Consider the following 26,370-nt stretch of genomic DNA (forward strand, 5'->3'; position numbering starts at 1 on the left):
AAATTGAGGTGAACAAAAAGTATAATGTGATCAAGTGAAAAAGAAAAGTTGTTGTTAAAGGCAGGTGTTTTTGTGCTCAGTCAGAAAATGTAGCTCTGGAGACTCATCTTAGGATCTGGTCTTATAACGTGCATCTGTCTTTCTTGAAACTTGTAATTCACTCATGCATTTGCCCCGATCTTTAGGACATCTAGCTACCCATGGGTGCCCTTGCACTGCCAGTGAGGGGTAGGGGAAAGGGGTGCACCCACCTTTTGGAAATCCCAACTTTGAGGAAATCTAATCTACTGCACATTTGAATGTTTGCTCATTAACTTAAGCCTAACTCACCAGAGAAGCTGGCTTTAAGAGGAATTGCTTCCCTGCAAGAAAATTCTTAAGATTGTTGGAAAAGAAAAAAGTACATGGTAGGAGATTGTTAGAACTGGTAGATGAGGCCTGTTCATTAGCCCAGTGGATTTCCTCTAAATGCTAAGATGAAAGTCAATCAGTGTGGAGCTCTCACCAATGAGGATTTAGAAAATTTTTGTTCTTGTTCTATACTACTGCCAGAAACTATAATTAACAGGTAAAAGATGGAGATGTACTTTTTTCAGCTTATTTAAATACCCTCCTTCTTTAAAGACTTACCTCCATCATGACCAAAGTGGACCTAAACAGTGGAAGTAAAATAAGCAGATGTCATCTACAAATCCACAATAGTGTATACATGTTAGTTTTTCTTTTTGGCCTGAGGATTAATAATGGGCCTTGTACTACTTTGCCATTAATCTCTCATTTTTCCTTTTTCAGTCATCTTATCTATAAAATGTTTTAACTGGTATATTAGAAATCTTTGATTTTTACATGTGCTGACTTTCAATTATTTCCTTTTTTCCTACTTGGTCAAAGTTTATCACACTCTTAGGCAACTTGATATTTCTTGCAGAGAGAGAAGTGCCCATAAAGAAAATGGGAAAAATGATTGCTTAGAAAATAGAGGCCCCTGTGAGACTTAAATATTTCTGAAAATACTCCTATTGAAAAAACACTAGGGACATTTAATCATAAACACTTGCCAACCCTCTAATGTAAAGATGTCATTACTCACCATTCTTCAGGCACATTTTAAAGGTTTTGTTTTTCTTGTTTTTTTTTTGGGGGGGGGTGGTGATTTTGTTTGTTTGCTTACTTGTCTTTTTTTCATGAACACAAATGGGTTTGCATTGACTGATCTACATTTACTTTTTCTTTCCCTTTTGACCCAAAATATACTTCAGTGTGGGAGAATCAATGAAAAAGCTTATTGATGTTTCTGTTCAATATGTGCTGTTAAGTCTTATCCCTTTATAAATGAGTGGCTTATACTGTCAGTAAGGCATGATGAACCATGAGTCTCCTTTATTATTCTTCTGTTTCGCCATCTGTGACTCTCACAGCAGAGAGTCGGCCAAACTGAATTGAGTGGCATGACTAGAGCCTGGATAAGATCAGTTTCAGTCCAAGAGACAAAGGGAAGGACTGAGGAGCAGTTGAGAAGTTGGGAAAAGTGTGATTACAAACTTACAACACAGAGGTGAAAATCAGAAGCCGGATCAGCCTAGAAACCCCAACAAGAGTATACTGATTCGCTATCGGCCATCAAGATCATAAAAATTAACCTCACATAGAACAATCACCACACAATGAAGTCTTGAATCACCTCTAGTGTGGGGTATGTGAGAATTCATGACCTGTTGCAAAACATCACTGTTTTCTTTACACTTTCTATCCCTGTGACTAGTCTTATAACTCTTCAAACTGAATTGGTCTGTTGAGCTAAGAATGAACAGGGCTGAATAAAATAGAACAGTGTATTTTGGTGGCAATGATTATACCTTTTAAAGTTTTCATAAATAGCTCTTTACTATTATCATTATTTTCTGCTCAGTAGACAGCACCAGTTCCAGAAGTTTTGTGATATAATTGAAATTGATTTTTTTCCTAAGCAGCATAGTTGCTATTTCTTCAGTGAGTCTCCAGCTCTCCTCCCCATGCCCACCCCCAAATCTGTGGTGAAGAAAACATGACTTCATTCCTTCTTATCCTTAATATAGCCTTTGCCTTCCTCTTCACGAAACCCTTGAGGCTGTTAAGGTCGTGTGCAGTATTTACAGGGCTGAGTTGTGCTGAGGGGGAGGCCTTGGTGTTCATGTCTTCACAGTCAATACAATGGCGTGGTCCAACAGAGGATCCATTTTAGGTCATCTTCCCTGGGTTTGGCTTTTGAAAGTTTGCTTGGGACTTGAGATGCTTTTTGTTTTTCTTTCCTTCAAGGCCAATACTAGTCTGTTTAACAGTTTTAAACAACACAACCTTTTCATTTGAGGTGAAATCGAAAGTATCTTTTCTTACCACACAATCCTAACCTCAAGCTTTCCCCAGTTTTCAAATGCCTCCCGCTCACAAAATGAGAAAGAAAATCTTTCTGCCACACAACGGTATCACCCTCTTTTTTCAAGTGGGAGGACTGCACGCCTACACAGCAGAGTCCTCTGCGGGGTGGTACTTCTGCGCAAAGAGCTGTGCTTCGGCAGCCGTCTTGTGAGTGTTTCCATGCTGCTCGCCTGGGAGACAGCACCGGACTCTTAGCCAAATAGAGGTCAGGAAGGACCCGCCCTGATGCTGCTTTTCTGGATATGTGTCTCTGTGGTTCCCCACAGCCTTCTGGAATGTATTCCTTCCAAGCTCTCTCAGAATCATTTATGTTTCATTATTTGCAGATGGAAGAAAAAAAGCAAACTGACAAACAGGGAAGGATCTTTTTATTTAATAAGACTTTGGTTGTACACTTGATTCTGAAATGTGTGCCCTGGGCTCCAACTGAATGAGTGTGATAATAAAGTCCAAGACACTGTCTTACTTCGTTCCTTGTGTTTCCCCATCGCCCGTTCCCTTTCTTCTTTCCGAATCCTTTTGTCTCCTACCTGTTTTAAGGCCAGTTTCCCCCCAGCTGCCCAATTATGTCCTTTTCCTCAGGGATCTTTTCATCCTTCTGATTCTCAGGTTTGTTCCAAATCACTGTTAATGCATTTACCCCTTCTGACATAAGGTGGTAGATTTTTTTAGCTTATATTTTCCTCCCCTTTGCAACTCCCTTCCTTCACTAATGGCGGAGAATGACAACTAGTGATTACAGGAATCTTGAAAATGCCACTGGGAACTCAGCAACAAGAGATGCCTCATCAAGAAGACGACGACATGCATTCAAGCCTGGGTCCCCAGAAGTCCCCCCACCACTTTTCTCCCCACTTTACTAGCAAAAACTGAAGTAATCCCTTTTTACTTCCTGACCTGGAGTCTCGCTGAAAACCTCAACACGCCTGAGGGTACCACAGCCGCGCTCAGGGCTCTTACGCTCCCCTCCCACACACAGTCTATTTTGAAACGAACGCTATGTTATTTCTGTACCAGGCAGAAAACCTTTTTTTTTTGTGTAAATGAAGATACGAGATTTGTAGGTGCTACATAATAAGCTTACAGAAAAAACAAATGTTGCGATGTTTTTCCACACTATGATCCTGTTTCCTTTCACATCCTTCCTCCTTCCTTCTTTGACTTATCCTTGCCCTTTGTCTCTTCCCTTCGTCGTTTTCGGAAGTCCTGAGGTGTGTGGCTGAATTCAGAGTGGAGCTCAGGGAATGATTGATCACATCAGTCCTTCAGGGTGCGGAGCTCAGCTTAAAATAAAGCCAGACCACAAAACTCTGCTGGTCTCCTCCGAACAGTGTGACCCAGCACATAGCAGCTAATGGCCTTCATTAGCACAGTTATGAATTACAACAGTAGGTCCACATCTTAACAAGTTCTTGCATTCACTCAGCAAATATTTGTTTTGCATCTGCCACGTGTCTGGCTGTTCTAGCTCTGAGGACACTCCAGAGAGCAGAGCAGGCAAGTGTCCTTTCTCACTTACCCTCACACGCTAGGATCTATTTTCATGATCTCATAGGCAACAGCAGTTTTTGCAAGTACTCTCATGTCTTTTAGACATAAAATGCTGAAAGTTTTAATGTCTGTAAACACCTTGTTCGGTTTTATACCTTTTTTAAGAAGCAGTTACTATAAAACTAAAGTGAAATATTTTTGTCTCTTCGAACAGCCTTTGGCAGGACGTGCTTCTCTTCCCCCACTCCCTTGCCCTTATTAAAAAAAAAGAGAGAGAGAAGAAAAAAGAAACATGTTTGGATTTTCACCACCTGGTTATGGTTAGTTCTTTATTTTAAAATCGCTTTCAAAACAGATCAGACATTACACTGTTAAAAACAATTTTCACTGTAGGTATTGAATATCATACTGCGCTTGTAGTAATAACTGATAGATATCTAGAATAATCTTCAATAGGACTGAGACTATAAAGAACTGTCAATCACTGAGTTTAAGTTTAAACACAGATGATTTGAATTCATGTTAGCAGCGTGAGGAAGCCAAGAAGATGGAATAGTGCTGGTTGGAGAAAAGATGATAGGGTTACCTCTGCAGTTTGCCTTTCTTGCTGGTTGTTTGAGTCACTAAATCAAGGCAAAGTTTATGAAAAGCCTGTGACTGGGGTCTCCAACTCTTCATTCCTGCTGAGATTTTCCTATTATAAATCTGCTGTCAGAAATAAGTGCTTTACTTGTGACTTAATTCTATGCAGGCACAAACACCTTGGTTCAACACTTTGGCCAGGCGGCCTTGACTGTCTTGAGAGCTGCACAGATCTCATTAACCTGAGCTATTACAAAGAGCTCTCTGGTCATCATTCACTGCCCTGGCAACAGCCCTGTGGAGGCTGAAAGAAAACATGAACTCCGAGGCAGTAATAGGGCCAGAACACTGAAGGCTGGAGTGTGCCGTAGTTAGGGAGGAGGGAATTGTAGCATTTGTGGGTTCAAAAGTGTTATCCTTCTCCAAAGAGGCGATTCCACTTTAAAAATATTTTCCATGCTGCCTCTTTAAAAAAAAATGATTATTTAAAAACATTTCTGCTGCAGTCATTATTAGCTAGACATGTGCTATCTATCAGGCTATTTAAATTTAAAGTAATTAAAATCAGGTAAGATTTCAAATCCACTTCCTCAGTTTGCACTAATCTTATTTCAAGCGCCCAGTGGCGACGTGTCTTAGGCGTACTCTACAGGACGGTCCTGACAGGACATTTCCATTGTGATAGAAAGTTCCATTGGACAGTACGGTGTAGACTATGTTTCTATACTATCTCTTGGTTTTTGGTTACCTGACATCTTTACAATGACTGGGCATTTAAAAGGTAGAGGGAGTAAGAGCTGAATGCTAAAAGTTAAGCATATTTCCATTTTGAATATTCTGACATTGTATTAGTTGTATTTCTGTTAATCACGTGGAAGATCACTTTCTTTGCTACATCTTTTAAATGTCTGAATAGCATAGATGTCAGTGCTACGCGACCTGTCCACAAATTGTTATCAAACTATAATGAAGTAAGTAAAGAAACTAAGAGTAAACATTTAGACATTTTTATAGGGATTTAGCATTGCTGTGACTTCTAGTCATTCAGTGGATTATATTTAACAAAAAGTACAGTCTATGACAAAATAGAACTTTTTTAAAAAGAAAAAAAAATTGATCCTTCATCACAGAGTGTTAAGAAGCAAAGATGCATGAAATCTTTCACCTTTGGCAACACATTAATCAGCTCACCTCAAATTTCCAGACAGGACCAAATGATGTGAAAGAAACAAAAGCTTAATTCAGAGTAAAAAATTAGTAAACTTGTAATTATTTGGCATGACCAGTAACATAATATACAGTACTTTCCTCACTCTTCAGTGTATGTTAAGGATGTACCTAGCTCTGTAAATATGTCTAATTTTATATAACAATCTCTATCTCGGGGATCTTTGCCCAACGTAAAGGGAATGGATACCAATTACTGAGAGTAATGTGGTACTTGTTTATTATTCTTGGCCAACTTGGGGAAATTTGTGCCTTCGCTAATAAAAGTAGCTATGATTTCAAAAGCACTTACAGTATTTGAATTGAAAAATGATAGGCATTACTGTATCTCAGCACAAAGGAGATGTTTCCCTGTGATGTCAAGCGATACTTGATAACAGGAGTATCCTTAGCCTTGTTCCAGTTCCTTCCTTGGGTCTTGGCCATATGTCAATGCAAACAAGCACAAGAGCCAGAACCCACATGGAACACGCATGTTGAGTTACTAGATAAATAATATGTACTATTAAGAACTTATTTCTAACTTCTCTGACTAAACTCTGAGTTTCTGAGGGAAGGAGCTGTATCAAGCAACCTGAATCTTCCTGAATGTGCAGAGTGGATGAGCAATTAGACTCCTTCTTTAATAGACTATTGAAACTACAAGATGGCGTTAAAACAAACATATTTAAGGGTCAAGTCAGTCATTCAGTTGTTTCACTACAATACCAAATCACTGTTTTGACATTTGCTTCCTCAGGATGTTCTGTAGTCCTGGGTATGTTGAATCTAAACTCCAGCTATATCAATGACTTGTTTCATAGCCAGACAGTCCTATTCTGAGTTATTGCTATTCCTTAGTCTAAAATGTTAACAATGGTTTGTGCTAGGCTCAATATAATTTACAAATGATTTGGAAATACTTTAACTATGAATTAGAACATTCACTACATGGAATATTACTACCAGAAATTAGCCAGTATGCATTGGAAATTCTATAAAACTTCTGAGTGTCGACGAAGTTGGGAGTTGTTGCTTAGAATTGCTGAATCAGCAGCATCTTTATAAAACCTGGCAACTGAAAGTGAGTATCAGGGCGGTCTGCTTTCCCTGTTCCCCTACCCTTCATTTCTTTGCATCATATAACTGCCCCTAAAGCCAATACTCTCCCTCAAATAAATAATTTGTTCAAGTTGTTTACTGTCTGCTGCTGCTTTCTTGTCAACTCAGTATTATTCGTTCTCCATAAACTCCTATTCTCTGGGCTTTTTCTAGGAGTTCTTGAGATAGGGGTCCTATCTCTTTGAGGAAGAAGGAAGTCAACACCCTGGAGATGTGTGGGTGTTCTCTTGATCCACTATTTCACATGAGATGCAGGTGTCAGGACCAGGGAAGGGCTCCTGCAGCCTAAAGCCTGCATCTGGAGGGAGCAGCCAGGGACTAAAGAGGCTTTCTGGAGCAGCAAAATGCTTTGCTGATCATGGGATTTACAGGAGACCGACCAGAGTAGGTTCTGAAAGGAGCAAAACTGCCCATTCTCAAGGCCACAGAGCTCATCCATCTGGTACCACATTCTCACTTAGAGGAAACGTTGCTGCTCCTAAGAGCATCCACTGGGAGAAAGACTGTAGCCCTAGCGTTATCTAGTTCATCACAACTGTGTATGTTTATCTTCAGAATGAATGGCTCTGATATAAATAGGGTTACCTTGGCGCTGCTGACATTTCAGATTAGTTCAGTCTTTGCTGTGGGGGGTCTGTCCTGTGCACTGTAAGATCAGTAGCATCATCTCTGGCCTCTACCCACCAGACTTCAGTAGCAACCACCCCCCAGATGTGACAACCCAAAACAACTCCAGACACTGCCAAATGTCCCTGGAAAGGCAGAATCGCCCTCAACTAAGGACCACTACCATATGGAAATGTATATGATTCCAGATGTGCTCTTTTCTCAGAAAGACCCAGTAACTTTCTGCTAGGAATCTTTAGGAAAGTTATCAAGGAATGTAGACTCCATGCCATAGCCATAAAGTAGCATACAAGCATCTACTTGAATGATACACTCAACTCAGTTCTAAATAGAGCAATTAGGGCCTCCCTGATGGTGCAGCAGGTTGAGTGCAGTGCTGTGAAGATCTCCGTAGCCTCTGCAGTGCGGGTTTGATTCCTGGCCAGCTAGGGAGATACCCACATGGCGCGGCAGACCTCTCCTGTCTCGTCCACTGCTCCCCTCAGCAGTGCTTTTATCCATCTGCCTGTTCTGCTCCCTGTTCTGTCTCTGGTGAATTCTGTTACCCTCCCATACCTCCCTCTAGACTGTATCCCCATTCTTGTATAAATAAATCTTTTAAAAAATCAATAAATAGAGCAATCAAAATTTTTTTCTTTAGACATAATATTTTTAAGCCAATGAAAAGTCAATTCTTGCCATGAAGAGAATCTAAACCTAAATTATACTCAAACTGCAGCAACAGGAATTGATATTATCTCTGCCCTAAAATATACCTTAAAGACATGCAAGAGATATTTACTGAGCACCTACTATGTGCCAAGTATTTGACCAAACATGGAAGTAAGGAACAAATAAAACATGATTGCTGCCCTTTAGAAGTTTAGAGCATAGTGGTGACAATCATCAGTTACAAATGATAAACAGCTTATGAGCGTTTAACATGGAAGACTCTGCTAAATGACACAAGGATCAGGAAAAGTGGTGCAGCAGAGATGAGAGTGAAGCTGTTTGAAGGGTGAACAGGCGATTACTAGATGAAGAAGGACACTTCAGGCAGAGGGAGCAATGTGTATGAAGACTCAGAAGAATGAAGGCACACAACAGTGAGAGCTAGGAGTATGTCTAAATGCCCAGGCACATGGGATCCTATGGAGTGAGGAATTAGAGCCAGATCTTTTTTTTTTTTTTAAGATTTATTCATTTATGCATATAAAAGCTGGGGCACAGGCCAGAGATGCGGGAGTGAGAGGATCCACTAGAGACAGAGTGGGGAGCAGAACAGACAGATTGACTGAAATACACTGCTAGGGGGAGCAACGGGCGAGACAGGAGAAATCTGCCTCACCATGTGGGTCTCTCCCTGGCCAGCGGGGGATCAAACTCATGCTGCAGTGGCCGCGGACTGCCTCATAGTAGGGTGCTCAACCTCTTGCGCCACTAGGGAGGCCCTAGAGCCAGATCTTGCAGGGTTTTGGGTGATGAGCCTGAAGAATGGCAGAGACACACTGGCTGAATTTTAGCAGGGCAGGACAAACCTTTTAGCAGCTCCTTCCAGCCACAATGTAGGGGACAGGTGGCAGGGCTCGGACGCGTCATAGGGAGTAATTCACGTAGAAACCTATATGGATCCAACTCAAGGACGTGACAGTGGATGATGGAGAAGCAGGGAACATAAGTCTTTCAGAAATGAAGATGATCAAATCTATCAGTGAATTGTTTATGAAGGGCATTTCTGATGGATCCCAGGCTGCTGGTTTAGGTGACTTGGTGGCTCACAATCCCACAGATAAGAAGATCCAGAAAGTAGATCAGTTTGGGAGAGCAAACATGGAGACAACATGACAGAGTGGTTAAAAATAAATTTGACCTGGGCTTATATTCCTGTTCTGTTATTTACCAACTGCGGGATCTTGCTTTTACTCTCACCAGCTCTTTTTCCCTTGTCATGGAACTCTAAACCTTGGTTTTCTCTCTTGTTAAATGAGATTAATAGTAGTATTTACTTGTTACAATTTATTGTAAGGATTAAATGGATGATCATTAGGAAGAACTCTGCCTAGCACTTAGTATATGCTCAATAAATGTTAGTCACATAGTGAAGAGTGTCTCTCTGGAGTCAGGCAATGCGAGCAGGCAGATTAAATGGGTGGGACATAGACTGCAGTAGGAGGAGTGGTATGACATAAGGATAACAAACTAAAGAAGGGTGAGATTATAGATTTTACCTACTAGCCTTGGACATTTGGCCTTTATCTGAGTGAGGAATGAAGAAACATTGGGATTTGTAACAAGTAGAGGACAGATCCCAGTTTTCATTAGAAAACAGTCACTTCGGTGGCAGTGTGGAACGGTTGGACTAACGCCATGAGAAGGTGTGAAATGCCATTGACCTTCCTTTCCCGTGTTTCCTAAGTGTTAAGAAAATTGGTTGCCAAATAGGTTTGCTTGCTTCCAGTGAAAGGGAAAGTAAAACAGTGATAGAAGCTTGAGGTGTTCCAAGTATATCAGCATGAAATATCCCCTCTCTCAGTTGGTCCCTACAGCTGCAGATAATGTGAAGCCAGAAGGTTTCACTTTGCCTCAGAAAGGTCAACAGTCAACTCTGGAAAGCAGGGAGGGAAGTACCTCTGCAGATGGATAGGAACAGCCAAGCCAGGGGGACCACGGTGGGCTCTGATCCAGATACTAAACCCTGTTTAGCATCGTCTAGACCTGTTTGAGTGATTTGGTCCAATTAGCCTGTCCAAAAGAATCTTCAAGTTTTAATGGTGCATAGTTGAACTTGCAAACTTCCCTCTGCCAAGCATGGGCTCTAGAAGTGAGGGTTTGATGGCCTGCAATGGCTTGGCTGGAAGCCATGCGGTGCTTTAATGACTTTGTACAATTTAATGATTTCATTCAGAAAGAAAAAATTGGATTAGAGAAAGGGAATAAATAAATGAGGTCGTACCCATCTTGACAGGTGAAGCTTGCTGAGAGTGTGTCAGGTAATCCTCTGCTGAGACACATTTTCCCTTCATATCTGATTGGCATTGGTGCCTTTCTCTGTCTCTGAGTATGGAGAGAACTTTGGAGACAAAGTCTGGCAGATATGAGTGCCCCTCCAGGTCCTGCTAACTCTGTCTGGATGGACTAGAGGCCAGTCTTCAAATGCATGGAGGATCATAACTCAGCCATTACACAAAAGACTAATAAGGTCGTTAGGAAGCAAGAGAAAGAGAAGGGGGAGAAGGAAGAGGAGGAAAAGAATAACAATTTGTACTTACCTAGTTTTTATTCTCATTTTCTCAGCATCGGGATAAATACTTTAAACACTTCATTATTGAATTCCACAAATCTCTCTGAATCTTTATAATTGTACATTTTGATGAGAATGCACTTAGGTGAAAGTTTCAAAAACAGTATGGAGCAGCAGCAGATGAAGATAAAAACTTCCTACATTGGAGTTGATGTTTTAAAACCTCGAGGCTTCTTCAAAAGTGGGCAGGGTTAGCAGTGGGAACTGGCACATATGGTAGAAAAAAATTTATTTCACTAGAGCACATAGCAAATCATGACTGTTGTGGTCTTGGTTCTTTCTCCTCTGTTGTTGTGGCTGGGCTGAAGCTGTAGCTTATTAAGTGCATGGCGACCAGATAATACTTGCTTCAAATCTACTTGTTCCCTGCTCTCACTGCTTCATCAAAATTCAAGGCCATAAGGCCTCCCTGGTGGCACAAGGGGTTAAGACACAACCTATGAAGCTGTCCGCAGCCACTGCAGCATGAGTTCGATCCCCGGGCAGGGAGTTACCCACATGGTGCAGCAGACCTCTCCTGACTCACTTGCTGCTCCCCTCAGCAGTGTATTTCAGTCAGTCTGCCTGTTCTGTTCCCCACTCTGTCTCTGGTGAATCCTCTCACCCCCCACACCTCTGGCCTGTACCCCAGTTCTCATATGCATAAATAAATCTTAAAAAAAACAAAACTCAGGGCCGTAGTCTAGCTTCCAAGCTATTCAGTACGTCACTTCCTGCCTTACTACGATTCCTGTCCCTTGCTCTCTTTCACAGCTCTTTCTCCCTTGTCATGGAAAATGTGTGTGTGCTCATTCTCTTCTGACTTCCCATCTTGCTTCATCAGGTACCCATTTTAACTCAACAGAAGTACAGAGTCCCTTTAAGGACCAGGCATTGGGTTGAGAACTAGGGCTACTGAGAGACATCTGTGCTTAATTTAATGTCCCAGGTACATGTGCTTTTCTTTTTTAATATTTTATTTTATATAATTCTTACATCATTTTTCATTTTTGCACAATGTATGCATTTTCATTTGGTTATATTCCTCATACAATTGCACCCCCCTTATTTTGACCCTAATCCTTTCTCTGCCTGGCCCTCCCTGGCCCTGGTTTATAGTTGCTTGTTGATTTTGATTTTTTCTTTATTATAGTTAGTCTTTTTCCTGGTCCCTTATTTGGGTTTTCTAAATTCCTGCTATGAGTGAGACCATCCGGTATTTTTCTTTTTCTTTCTGGCTTATTTTGCTGAGCATGATCCCTTCCAGCTCCATCCATGTTGCTGGTGGGAGTGCAAAATGGTCCAACCACTATGGACAGCTGTGTGGAGATTCCTCAACGTACTAAAGATAGAGTTTCCACATGATCCAGCAATTCTACTCCTAGGTATTTACCCAGGAACTCGTGCTTTTAAAGAGGCAAGTGTGAGAGGTCTGAGGGAGTGGGAACATCTCACCTAGGGGCTATAGATGCTAACACTTGTTCTTCTACCCATCATACTCTTACCTGTGCTTTAAAGTCAAGCTCAGGCCTGTAGTAAGCCCTGGCTTTCCCTGAATGCCCATCTAATGACCCATAGTTTACACACGCTGTAGTCCCAACAGGGACTTAGAGTCTGCCTCCCGCGACATGAACTCTTATGTTGTATTCTAGTACAATTTGAACTGTACTAGACAGTTTATACTCCTTGTCCCTAAATGCTACATCAACAGCTGTTTCTATGGAGTTTTCTAATCCTTTGTTTCTATGATGAGTCCTGAGTGGAACACCTCTCCTCTCTTCTATTGCATAACCTTTTCCTACCTTGCACATATTTGTGGTTGGGTGAGCCACTGGACAACAAGAAGCTCTAATTATTATTATTACAATTACAATACCTTAATAACTAATACCTTATAGCCTTTTACCACAGAGCGAGCATCTCTATATCCGTTATCTCATTGTTTTACACAACTTTGTTGTAAGTAGCATAGATATTGGCATTCCTGATTACAAAAATAAATCTTTAAAAAGCTCAAAAATATGCCTTTTACATATCCTATAATAAGGCTCATGAGTAAGACCATGTTTTCCCTGTGTTACCTGTGGTGGAAAAAACTGTAGATCAGTTTTTTCTGATGGGAAAACTGTCAAGACACTGCTAAGTACCTAGGGACTCTAAAAACCCTCCTTTGACATCAGTGCACGCAATGTGCATTTACAAAAATGCCTCTCAACAGTGCTACGTGGATCAAATGACACATGTTGATGGCCCTTCTTACTCTAGCAATTACTCTGATATTTAAGGCCCTCCATTCTTTCCTCTACTGAACAGCCTGAATTAGGCATACCTCTTTCTATTAGGCATTCATACGTGCTCTTCTTGAAATGATCCTCTGCATTTCCATCTCTACAGCTTTGCTGTAGGCCCCACTATTCCTCAATATCCAATTCAAATTAAATTCCATTTTAAAATCTGTTTCCCGGGCCTCCGTGGTGGTGCAGGGGTTAAATACAGTGCTATAAAGCTATCACCCAGCCACTGCAACACTGAATTCCATCCTGGCTGGCCAGGGAGCAACCCACATGGTGTAGCAGACCTCTCCTGCCTCTTCCGCTGCTCCCCTCAGCAGTGTATTTCAGTAGATCTGTCTGTTCTGTTCACTTTCTCTGGTGAACTCTCCCACCCCCCACATCTCTGGCTTACACCCCAGCTCTTATATTCATAAATAAATAAATCTTTTTTTAAAAAATCTGCTTCCTTGCTTCGCTCTACCCTTATTCCTTGCCAGAAGTTAACTTCACCCCTAGTGAAACCCCATAGCTCAAATTCAAGCATTATCCTGTCTGATGTAGCTATTTTCACGGGGTTGTCATTTTCCTGCCCTGATGCCAAACTCTTTGAGTTCAAGAATATTTCATAGTTCATTTCTGTGGTCCCCACACAAGATGTAGCCTGTGCCGTAAACATAGCAGAGTCTCAAGAGCATGTGTCCAATTACAATCAATGCAAGAATTATTAAAGGGGGCAATTTAGGCTGGGTGAGGACACCCAGCACGAAACTGAAATAGCTGAGAATAGGCAAAAATGTCAAGACTGCATGTTCTAACTACTAGATTATTTCCCCATTCTGAACAGAACAACACTGGTCATTATTTTTGTTGTCACAGTTTCATTCTCACACTGACACTGAGTCTTTGAAGTGAAATCTCTCCTAGCTGTACTGTGGTTGTTCTTCTGTTTGGAGGGATAGTCAACGGAAAGTTATGAAGTCTCTGGTGAAGTGCTGCTTACTTATTTGCTAGAGATTCAGAATTTTTTTGACCAACTTAGTATTTCAATAGTTTGAAAAATGAAGGAAAGAACCATGTCTGTCTAGACTGACCAGAAAGTAAAAACAAGGGGCACTTTGAAATCTGTGAATCTGACCACAACTGAGAGTTGTACTTAGTCCAAGCAACTGGAAAATCAGTTTCTTGGATTAGACAAATGCTCCCCTTAAGACTCTCAAACTGCTAGCTTTCTTCTTTCATAATTAATAGAAAATTATTACAGTGACAGACAAGGGACTCCATATTTAAGCCAATGGAAAAACTTGATGTTGAAACCAGAAGAAATAATTCAGCCCCAAATAGAGCTGCTAATGCCAGGATGAAAAGCAAACAAAAGTGCTAATGATCTTCCCTGAGAATTGGACTGTGATGAATTTTGATGTATTTCCAAAAAGGAAAATATATCTGTTCTCTCAAGGTTGGGGATTGGACACCAAAATGAGAAAATTCCAAGATGGAGGTCAGCAAAAATTATTCATTGCTATTTTCTAGAGAATATGAATGCTAAAGAGTTAGATAATTCCCATTGCAAGGAACTGGATCTGTAGGACTGTAAGCATCCATGACAAATATCTTGATTTTCTTAACAGGGACGCCATCACTCTGTTGGCTGATGATGGTGTGTGGGTGTTGATTTCAAGGTGCAGCACTGCCTTGCTGTTTCATTCTGCATCAGTCATCTGATTATCCAACAAATATATATATATATATATATATATATATATATATATATATATATATTGCCACCTACTACATACCCCGATATTTTCTAAGTGCTTCAGATGTAGCAAAGGTGAGACAAATCACTGATATTGTAGAATTCCCACCCAAGCAGTTGGAGACAGATAATAAATACATAAACTTATGTGTGAAATCAGATAGTTATCAGTGAGATGAAATAAAAACCAGGTGGTAGAGGGGGATAAATGCAGTGTGTCAGGACAGAATGGGGTGAGCACACTGCTGCATGATACAAGTTGTATAAGCAAGATCTCACAAATCACACGAACATTTAAACAAAGACCATATGAAAGTCATGAGAAAGACACATGAATATTTAGCTAAAGAATGTTCTGGGCAGAAGGAATGGCAAGTGCAAAAGCTATAAGGTGTAAGATTTCTTTCAAGAGAAAGAAAAGGCTAGAACAGTGAAACAAGGTCAGTAAAGCCAAGGGCATAAGCCATGCAGTAAGAGATGGAGCAGGACACACACTACAGGTGCCATCTTGTACTAGAGAAGACGAGACTGTCCAAGTTGACTTCTCTCCATAGATGGGAAAAGTTCTGAATCTACACATGGGTCATGAAACAGCCAACTCATGATACTGAAACTCTACTGAAACTTGAATAGGCAAGGAAAGAGAAGATGGGATCTTTTTGATAAAATATGGGTGGCCGCTCTGTTTTCCACGGTGATTCAATGTGGCTTTATCATTTCCATGAGCGTTCCTCCCCACTGATCATGCTTATTCTCATATCTGATCCCACTGACACATCACCATCCTTCACTGCCTAGTTCAAGTAAATGGGAGACAGTATGGACATAGTTGAAACAGAATGGGATTTGAAGCTTCCAAAACTTGAGTTCAAAAAACTGCCCTTTTTGGGGGAAGTTGACTACTCATTATTTGTGATTAAAAATATGCCTTTATAGTTTAGTAGATGTCTGATTTTCAGCCATTTATTTATCCTCTTGATATGTCAATGTCCCCATCAATAGTACAAGAAACTTCCTTAGGTACATTAAAAAATTAAAGAATCACCATTATCCATGCAGGAGAATTCTGTAATCAATAGCCAAAGGGGTTAAGTAGTTTAAGTTTCTACTAAATGGCAGAACCGAGATTTGAATCTGAGCAGCATGGCAATGGAGTCACACATTTAACTCTATGCTATCTGCAGGATAGTGTGCATACTAGAAAAGATTAATAGAGAAAATACAGTGCCCAAATAGGTACTCAATAATTATTAGTTCTTGACCATGTATACACTTTTGGTTCCAAGTATCTGAGAAACCAACCCAAAATTACTTAAGTTAAAAGAAAGTTTCTTGGATGGTAATTACAAATAGGAATCTAGGCCCTATATTCTAGGGCATGTTGGCTTCAGCCACTACTTAATTTTGGTTTCAGACTGCAACGACTATCCATCTCTTGACCCCGCTTTTATCTATTGATTCCTTCTCAAGCTCCATTTGAAAGCCAGATAGCTTCCGTTCCATGTTAGTGTTAACACCCAATCCAATGGAAAAGAGGAATCTGCTTCACCAATGGTTAGGGAAATCATGTGTCCTGGTTTAGCCAGAACAGTCACCCAATTCAGTACAAAAAAGGAGTTCCTTCCTTATGGTAGAAGGTGACTACACACCCTGATTTGTCCAGACAGTCTTCTTTCACACCTGCCAACCTCAATTAAATATTAATTACACCTCCATTCCCTCTCAGAAGAATCCCAATTTGGGCAGTAGATTATAAGGTCACTCTACTGACTGACCACAGGAAAATACTTAGATCTGGCCATTACCTCAGATACAAAGTTTTCCCCTAAATATTAAGAAGGATTTACTTAGTTGAGGGTGGGTAGAAATGGGGCCTCCCCAACCCCCCAAGTAGCGCAACTGTTATTCCAAGAAGTGGAACAGCAAATTCTAGATGATCAAAGCCACAAATGTCCACTATAGATCCCTTTTAATATGATTTAACAGTAAAGTGAGGGAGTGTGGGAGCATGGGTTTGAATCTTGCCTCTACTGCTTCTGCTAACTCTGTGACCTTAGAACATCTTCCTTCCTAACTCCCAAGTTCCTTTTATGTGGAGAACTAATTGTGTCTACCTCACAGTGAATAGTTATAAGGATTAAATAGGCTAGAGGACATAACACATTTACCACAAAGTTTTACATGTATGACTCAACAAATACGTAATTATTTTTCACATGGTTCCTAAAATAGCTGAGCACACATTAGGCAGAGAACAGGTATCTAGTGACCAGTGACCAGAGGAGGAAACAAAATAAAGGGCCAGGAACCTCCCAGTGGGTGTAAGAAGTATCTGGGTAAGTTTAGACAAGAGCTGCTATCAAGGATGACAAGACTAGTGATCAAAGAAAGTAAACTTAAAATTTGAAATTGATGCAGCCTAAAACATTGGGGAAAGCAATGAGAAAATGTACTTTCTAAAAATCTCAGGGAAACAAAATTATTAATGGTTAAGAAAGTTAGAAATATTTAACATTCAGGGCCTCCCCTGGTGGCGCAGGCAGTTGAGCGCCGCACTGTGAAGCTGTCTGCAGCCTCGGCAGTGCTGGTTCATTCCTGGCCAGCCAGTGAGGGTTCCACATGGCGCCGCAGACCTCTCCTGTCGTGCCCGCTGCTCCCCTCAGCAGTGTATTCTGTCATTCTGCCTGTTCTGTTCCCCACTCTGTCTCTGGTGAATCCTCTCACTCTCCCACGCATCTGGCCTGTACCCTGGCTCTTGTATAAATAAATAAATAAATAAATAAATAAATAAATAAATAAATAAATAAATAAATCTTTAACCCCCCCCAAAAAAAAATTTAACATTCATATTAAGGCAGATTAATGTGAATAATCACATTCTGGATGGGTTGCTTCCAGGAACACAGACAAGAGGGCTGATCTGAGGGGTGGGTCTGCTCTTTTAAATCTGCCTCCCTTGAGGTTTTACAAGAACTGCATTTTGCCATAGAGATGAGTTTATTTGGGTTACCATTCTCGAAACCATCAGATGAATTAGTTCATCCAACTGATCTTTTGCGGCTGAGGGCTCCATGACTTTCTGAGAAAGTATGGAAGAGAGAGGGCTAAAAAATATAAAAGCCCCAAGGGAGGGAGAACTGGGGATAGGGAGAGTCACAGTTGGCCTATTTCATAGACAGCTGAATAGATGGCTGTTCTGCTCTGAGCCATATAGGAAAATTAAAACGGGGTCAAGTGGTGAGAGGCCTTGAATGCTGAGCTAATCTAGGATGTAGGGAGCTGTTAAATGCTTTTAAGAAAGAAAATTTATAGAAATATAGATCAAGCAAGTCTTCCTAGCCCCAAATATCAAATACTAAAGTTACTTCCAGCCTGCTGCCTGGACAGCTCTGAGGAGAGTGTTATTCCCTCCTGGTGTCTGTCCTTCCATACAGGCTGACAAAGCCACAGTAACTCAATTCAACACATATAGCAGCCCAGCTACAAGTTCAGAAACAGCTGTTCAAAAGCATACTATTCTCTGGCTTCCTCTCTCATATTGAATATTTTCTTTCATTTCCTCTCATTTGCAATGCCTTGGGTGAGATTCCATCAGGAAGTAAACTTTCCAAGTACTGTCATGTTAGAGCCTTAGGAGAGAACTGATGTGGCCTAGAGTGTTAACAGGAACGCTCTGTACGATGAGAAATGTATGTTTTCTTTACTCTGGCCAGATTTTTCTAGACCAGAAAGTGAAGGTTTTTTAAATATTAGCATGTAGTATATTTAACAAAGTGCTTACTGAAAATCCCACAAAATATGTCTTTCCTGCATATTTTTAAAGCACAGAGGCGCTCACCTTGGTTTGTGTAAGCATTCAGCGGTGCATGTTATACTTTATTTTGGCTGCCGTGATACATATCGGGAGGGTAGCTGTCTTTGCACTCCTAGCAAAGTTGGCAAAGTAGACACAAAGTTGGTCCAAGGACAGGGTGACTTGAGTGAGTTCTGTACAAGAGCCCTCGCCATCTGCTGTACAAACACATGTCTGAATTCACAGTTCAATTCATCAAGCCCACTGGCAAATGAACCATCTCAGGTCAAGCTCTTATCTGCTGCTTAGAACGTGACTATAACTTATCTTCCAGCTATTTCCCTCATTTCAGGCTGTCTCTCTCCCCTCCCATCTCCATACTGCTTCCATTTCCTTAAGCAAAATCAGAACACATCTCTTGTTTTTTCAAAACCCTTTGGTTTCTCTGCAGGGGTGGTAGGCAGCAATAAGTTTAGTCAAGAGTCAGGCCTCTTTGGTACATCAACATCTACATAAGGTGCTGGTTGAAAAGGAGAGAAGTGAGGTTTCAAAAGCCATCTTTGGCTGCACCAGAATTTTGACATTTTAAATAATATATATAGACTAAATGAGATTTTTGTTTTTTAGAAAGGGAATACTGATCTCCAGAATTTCAAATTCATCTGTCATTCAAGGTCCCATGTGGTGCGGAAATTATCTTTCCAGAACAATCATCAGTCATGATATTACTGCTCTCAGTACTTGACACTGATTATAGTAACAAGAGTAAGACTTTGAGTGACTTTTCATCTGGCTGCAGAGGTAGATGCATACACCTAATTTAAAGTGGTCAGAGATGAGTTATCATAGAACTACATACAAGGAGTGATGGTCGAACAAGGCACAGAGATCAACAAATCTGTTTGGGAGGGAGTGTTAAAGGTCCTGGAGCTGCTTCTGGAGGGACTAGTAATAATTACCTCCTGCACATTTGCAGGTAAAATGAACAGGCTGAAAAAAGAATGTGCTGCTCCTTGGAGACAGTGGCTCCCGGGCACGGGGTGCCTCTGCATTGTCTAGAATGGAGGGTGACTCGGAAGAGACAAGAAGGAACTATGGATTTTTACACTGAAATTCGCAGGGAGCCATAGGACATTTTTTAGTGGAGAAGGAATACACAAAAGTGATTTTTAAATTAAAAAAAATGAATGAAACGATGAGAAATATAGACAAAAGTGGTAGGGGCAGGAAGGCTACTAGTAGTCTATCTTAATAATAATCAAAAAGCTATTGTAGGGCCTCCCCGGTGGCGCAGCGGTTGAGTGCTGGGTTGCGAAGCTGCCCGCAGCCTCTGCGACGCCAGTTCGATCCCCGGCTGCTCCCCGGCCACCGGAGGAGGGTCCCACATGGCGCGCAGACCTCTCCTGCCGCCCGCTGCTCCCCTCAGCAGTGTACTTTGGTCCTTCTGCCTGCTCTGCTCCCCGCTCTGGCTCTGGTGAATTCTCTCACCCTCCCGCGCTTCTGACTGTACCCAGTGCATGTACAAACAAACAAACAAATAAATAAATAAATAAAAATACATGCCTCTTAAAAAAAAAAAAAAAAAAAAAGCTATTGTAATACTCCAGATAAGAAATGGTTTTAGTCAGGACTACGGCAGTGGAAGTAAAATCATGGCTGGATTTGAGATAAATTTTAAAGGAGAAACTGAAAGTACTTAGAGATACCCCGTTCTCCATTATAGCCACAATGGAAATGAGGAATTGAAGGCGGTAGTCCTGTGTGCCACTGTGAACCCAGGTGACTGGTGACACTGTTAGGCAGGAAGGAGGATACAACAGAAGGAACAGATCCCAGCAGAAGGTAGGAGTTCTGCTTTGAACGTGTGGAATGTGACATTCATGTTGGAATGGCCCATACAGAAAGTGGAGCCAGAAGGATACCTAAGCTGAAGACATTAATTTGTATATGATGGTGGAAGATATAGGGAAAATATCATCCAGGGTGGTATCTGAAAGGAGAAAAGATGAGAATTACAAAGAATTACCTTCATTTCCCTGAAATATTTTAAGATCTAAAATAAAATGAAAGCGATTAACTCTGTTTCTTCTGGAAAGTTTCAAAAATGAAGACATTAACCATCTGAAATATCCCCACATTTTATTGTACATTCGTACAAATAAAAGTGGCCAGGCATTTGCTCTTGAGAAGAAAGCATTATATCCAAAACACAAAAACGTCCCTTTGTATCTCGCCAAGTCTATTCAGCAACTGTAGCCCAGTAGTAAACTTGATTTAGAATTCTTGGTGTTCTTGCCATTGCTTTTATATTTTCAAGGCTAGCTTCTATTAATTTCCAGTCATAAATTATTGTATCGATTCCAACATTCACATTCATAAGTTTTCACATTAGATTGATGATGTCTTATAGCTAACTGTCTTTCTTAGTGGTACATCTTACAGTCACTGGCCTGTTTGACCAGATTTCATATGATAATAGCTTTGCTCCCCCCATTTTGGCAGCAGCTAGATACCCTTTGGAGTCAAGAAGGATGGACAGAACTGGCCTGCTCTGCTCCTAGCCGCCCTCCTCCACTTGATCAGACTTAGGGTTTTCTGTGAGCAGGCAGATGGAGGGGCCAGAGCGCCCTCATGAAAAGCCAGGAGCAGAGCAGCAGAGGGTCTGACAAGGCACTTAGACCTTCTTATCCTGGGGTTTTGAAGCCTTGAGAGAGCTGAGAAAAGTGAGAATCCAGTAACCTCATAAAACACAGGCCTTCCCTTCACAGAGGACTGCCCTGTGTCGCTCCGGGCTCTAGTTGTAAGCAGCAGACATCAAGTCCAGTGGGATTTATTGGAAGGAAATCTGGTGCTGACATCACTTCTAGTGGGATTTACTGGAAGGAAATCTGGTGCTCACAGAATCAATAGGAGGCAGAATAAATAGGCTTGTAAAAGGTCAGGGGCCAAGGCAACTCAAACCCTGGATCTCTGGAACAATCTGGTCAGAATGCTGGGCACCACTGCTACTGCAGCATCTTACTCAAAATCAATCATAAGTATATCCTTGGCTTTGCCTCCCATGGCCCAAAGGTAAAATCCTGGTTAGGAGCATCTGGTCTCACTGCCCTGATCCTGCCTGTGCCCTGGTCACCAAAAGATGAAAAACAGAAAAACGTCTCCCCTTGGGCTTCAGGAGAAGTAGGCTTCAGCACTGTCATCAGTACAGAGAGGCTATCTCCCCAGCAGGAGGTGTTTGATATTGTATTGCTAAACAGTGACAAAAGATCCACCACACTCCCTTTTCATTAGCTCCGATTTGTAAGGCCATCAGAGCAAGTCAACAATCAGATGACTCTGGCATATTCAAATTGACTGTCTTGGCTTCATTCTGAACCACAGACTGGTAAAGGAAACTAACCCTTCTGAGCTCATACAAAGGATCAGGCCTGATGCTGAGTGTGTAAGTGTGATTGCTATGAACATGCAATTAAGTATTCATTCTTAGACTGTTAGAAAATCTTACGGAATGAGGACACTGGTTACCAAAGATTTTTCCAACTAAAGGGAATGAAGGTAGCAACTGCAGAAGGTAGAACTGAGGTGTGAAATAAAATAACGTGTTTAAAAGATGCCATTGTTTGAAATTAGCCTTGGACTGACAAGTAATTAACTTCTGCCACTCGTTTAATTTCTTGTGTGGACCTGGTACAGGAAACCATGTATGGGTGGTAATTTTTTTTCCCTCTCCAATCTCAGAGGAAATGTAACCGGGTATGAACTGGTGGCACAACTCATATATCAGTAGTCTGTAGTGGGTCTACATAAATCCTTTTCTTTAAAGTTATTTAACTGTTTTGAAAATGGTTTCAACAGAAGAAATTCCATTGCACCAGAAAGGAAACCAGAGTCTTAAAGAAAAATACACTGTCTTTGCTGAGCAAGGCAAACATATCAGTATGCAGAGAAACAAACCAGTCTCTTGTGTTTTATTTCTGTAACAAATCCACTGAAACACTTACTTTATGTCTTTGAAAGGCTGATAGACAAAGAATTCTGTGACCAATAAAAATTAATGCCTACACCTGGCTTGTAACCACTTTGAAAGTGAGGGTACGCTTTTTTAAATTTGCTCTTCTGTTATTCATGTATCGCATGATGGGACTTTGCACATATTATAAACACAATAAATATTTGTAGTTTTCTTTAACTCATCAAAAAGATATTCTCTGAGGAATGACTTTTCTATTTAAAGGATTAGATAACCTATTCTTCCACATACTTCATACATAGACTCTCACACTGCTACCACAAGCTAAGCCCTTTTTATGGGTATGCCATTGTAGAATAATATTTTTCTGATAAGCTCTAAGTGGCACTTTCTGTCACTTACTTTCTGACTGTTCCAGGAATTACTGTTTAAAGTAAAAACCCTTATATCTGCGAAAGGTGAGATACTATTTAAAGCTGACTAATTCAGTCATATGGTGAAACTGACTTCATTTTGAGAACCAAAAGATGTGAATGTACAAACTAGATGCTCTGAGAAAATCACAATTGTTTTCTGAAATCAATGGAACTGATAACTGATAAATTTAGATCTTGGCCCATTCCACCATGGGTCCAGAGAATCAGAGGTAAGAATCTGTTTTTATTAGTCTTCCTTCCCCAAGATCCTTAAAAAGCATGCCCCCTTAACATTTTGAAGTTTTTGCTCAAAATGTCAAGCAGTATGATCTTTCTTGATCACTCTTTTTATTTCAACCTGACAATCCTTGACAGCATGCCCAGTCATTCTTTCTATTTCCCCATAGTTCTTACCTGCACAGTACACACACACACACACACACACACACACACACACACACACATATATATATGTATGTATTTTTACTGTTTTCTCCCCTCACTCAAATGGAAGTTCTATGAGCATGAAGATTTTTGTTTGCTTCTCTTGTCCCCGTCTCATCCCCAGCACCTAGCACTTAATAAGTGCTCAATAAATACAAGCTAAGGCAAAGTTTGTTTGACAGTTTCTATATATAGGTATTCTCACCTTTCCTACTGACTTTAAAAGCAATTTCACATCAATTATTTTATTTGGTTATTCTTATTGTGTTCTATAATAGGATTGTTATTCCAGTTCAAATGAGAAAATAGAGCCTCAGAAAGTTTCTATGAATTGTATGAAATCAAGGCACTAGCAAATGATAGACTCCACTGTCAAAAACCAGTTCAATTACAGGTTTTCCTAATATTTGAAAGTATTCATACAAAACCTTTCATAAGCCAAAATGGTATAAAGAAGCAATTGCAATTAATTCATATGGAAAATTTTTTAGCATAATCAGATCCAAAAAGTAACCTACCAATTCATACCAAATGACACCTGAAACCTAAAATAACACTAACATGTAGTAAAAAGGAATGACAAGCATACAGTCTGTGTGAAATAGAAATAATGTACATACAGTGCAGTTTCAGTACAATGAGGTTTTTTGTTGTTGTTTTGTGTTGTTTAAAGATTTATTTATTTATACAAGAACCGGGGTACAAGCCAGATGCACGGGAGGGTGAGAGGATTCACCAGAGACAGAGTGGGGAACAGAACAGGCAGACTGACGAAATACACTGCTGAGGGGAGCAGCGGGCACGACAGGAGAGGTCTGCGCACCATGTGGGACCCTTGCCAGCGGGATCAAACCCACGCTGCAGAGGCTGCAAACGGCTGCACAGCGTGGCGCTCAACTGCCTGCACCACCAGGGGAGGCCCAGTACAGTGCAGTTTTACATACCAGAATTTGAAAAACAATGAGCACACTGGGAAAGTGAAAGGTGGTGATGATGGTGTGTGAGGAGGTAGGGGAGGCGGGAGGTACAGGAGAATGGGGTATAGGAGATAGAGGAAGAGGGTCATGTATTAGCATCTCATTGTGGACTGAATCCAGTAGAGCACACAGTTCCCTGACAGCTCCACCTTCTTCTATGCCTGTCTGTTTCAATGTTGAAGGTCAAGGCTCCTTGTGTGCAATGGCTGATGTGGAAGACTTGAAATATAACAGTAATCTTGATTGCCTAGCCACAGGAATGCATTTGGCTATCATAAAGCGCCTTCATTGATACTCAAAACATCCTACAAATCTATCCCAATCTCTCTGCCTTTCTGAAATTAAAGTCATCCTTTTCTGCGATCATCTCAGCACTGTCAATGGCAATGAAACTCTCATGCAAGGGCTTCGTCTTAAATTCACTGTCATCTAATTATATCCAGTTACTAAGTTTAACACTCTTATGTACTCTTAGGCTTCTCTAATACCTTAGGACATATCTTGATAATGGACACACAAAATTAACTGAGATAAAGCACAGATGCTCATAGACACAGTTCAAAGCTATTGCAGCTTAATGCTAAGATGCTGAATGTGGTTCCTGGGGAAGGAGTTTGACCATGCCATTCTCTCTGCTTGGGGTAAGCACTCCCTCTCTAATGGCTGCTACAAAATACACACCAATGCTGTTTTTGCTTTTGTTGTAAAAAAGGAAGTAGCGTAAAGCAAATTTCGGAAGTGAGAGGGGTCTATGCTTCCTTGAAGTGCCACTTTCCCTCTAGATGTGAGTCTGTGAATGCGTTCTATTATGCATTTCTGGTAAGGTTTCTGGATAGTGGACTCAAAATGTAAATAATAACAGAATTTGGAGGCAGCATAACCATTCTTGATACGATCCATTAAGTATAGCTCTTGAGGATGTGAAACTCAATATACCTCAGCTGAACCTCACCTGCAGTTCAACCCATAACACAGACCTTATCATCTTTGCTGCATTTGCTTGTATTTATTAAGTGGCAAGGCATGGCTGCTGAATCCATTAGGTTTTTTAAAAATGTCTTTAGAAGGTTCAGAAATGGAGCCACTTCTCAGAAGATTAGAGGCCTCTCGAAAATGGCCCTTCCATCAAACGTTTATCAGAAGAGAAAACGTCACTCCAGCTTGTGCCTTATTGGGCTTTTCGTGTCAGGTATTTGGATCAGGAAGATACATCACATCAAGGAGAGTATTGTGTTCAAAATTTCCAAGCAGGTTTTTAATGGGTAGATAATGGTAATATCTTCATAAATGGATAAGGACATAGATGTGTCATTTATAACTTAACATTTTAAAGGTTCATATGTCTAAAAATCTGGGCAACTTAGTGCTCTTTTTCAAAATTTAAGAGCAGTTTTTATTTCATGTGTTAATATTAATGTGTGAATATGTTAATTTGTTGATAACACATCACAATTCTCCTTTTACATTCTTTCTGATGTGTTTACAGTGTGGTTATACATACATGTAAATAAGTTGTTTTGGTTCCACAATCAATGCATAGGCATATAGAGTAGTGAATTTCAGTGAAAATTCACATTTAAAAATTTTTTATATCTAAGTTGTAATGCTATGCTTACACAACTTTATATTTTAAACATATTCTTCCATAAATCAGTTGCTTAATTTAGTTAAAATTTTTGGAATTGCTTTTCAGTTGGTACTTTTTTTTCTCATTTAAGTGTACATTTATAATGTACAATTTATAATCAAGTAAATTTATAATGCATTCTATAAGAGGTTGGTGCTGAAATTTTGAGTTGATGTGAATCTCGAGATAGTGTGATGAAAATGGGACTATCCATAGAGCTGGAGATCCAATAGAAGGTCTATAAATGTTTGTTGAATGAATGAATATGAATGAAGTATGGAGGAAGGGAGAAGTAAAGTCATTTCATTTAAACTCCATTTGAATCATGAAATCAATAACCAACCATGAATATGATACTTAAGAGCAAAGGTAATATATTTATAAACTGTGAAAGCAAGTTTTGATATTTTAC

General features: G+C 40.5%; 1 protein-coding gene across 8 annotated transcripts in view; it reads left to right on the forward strand.

The window, feature by feature from the left end:
* Window positions 1-26,370, forward strand: part of DYNC1I1 (dynein cytoplasmic 1 intermediate chain 1) — a 344,233-nt gene that overhangs the window by 197,635 nt on the left and 120,228 nt on the right. The gene's annotated exons all lie outside the window — the stretch shown is intronic.

Source organism: Talpa occidentalis, unplaced genomic scaffold (assembly GCF_014898055.3).
Source record: "Talpa occidentalis isolate TD23 unplaced genomic scaffold, MPIMG_talOcc4v2.1, whole genome shotgun sequence".
NCBI lineage: Eukaryota > Metazoa > Chordata > Mammalia > Eulipotyphla > Talpidae > Talpa > Talpa occidentalis.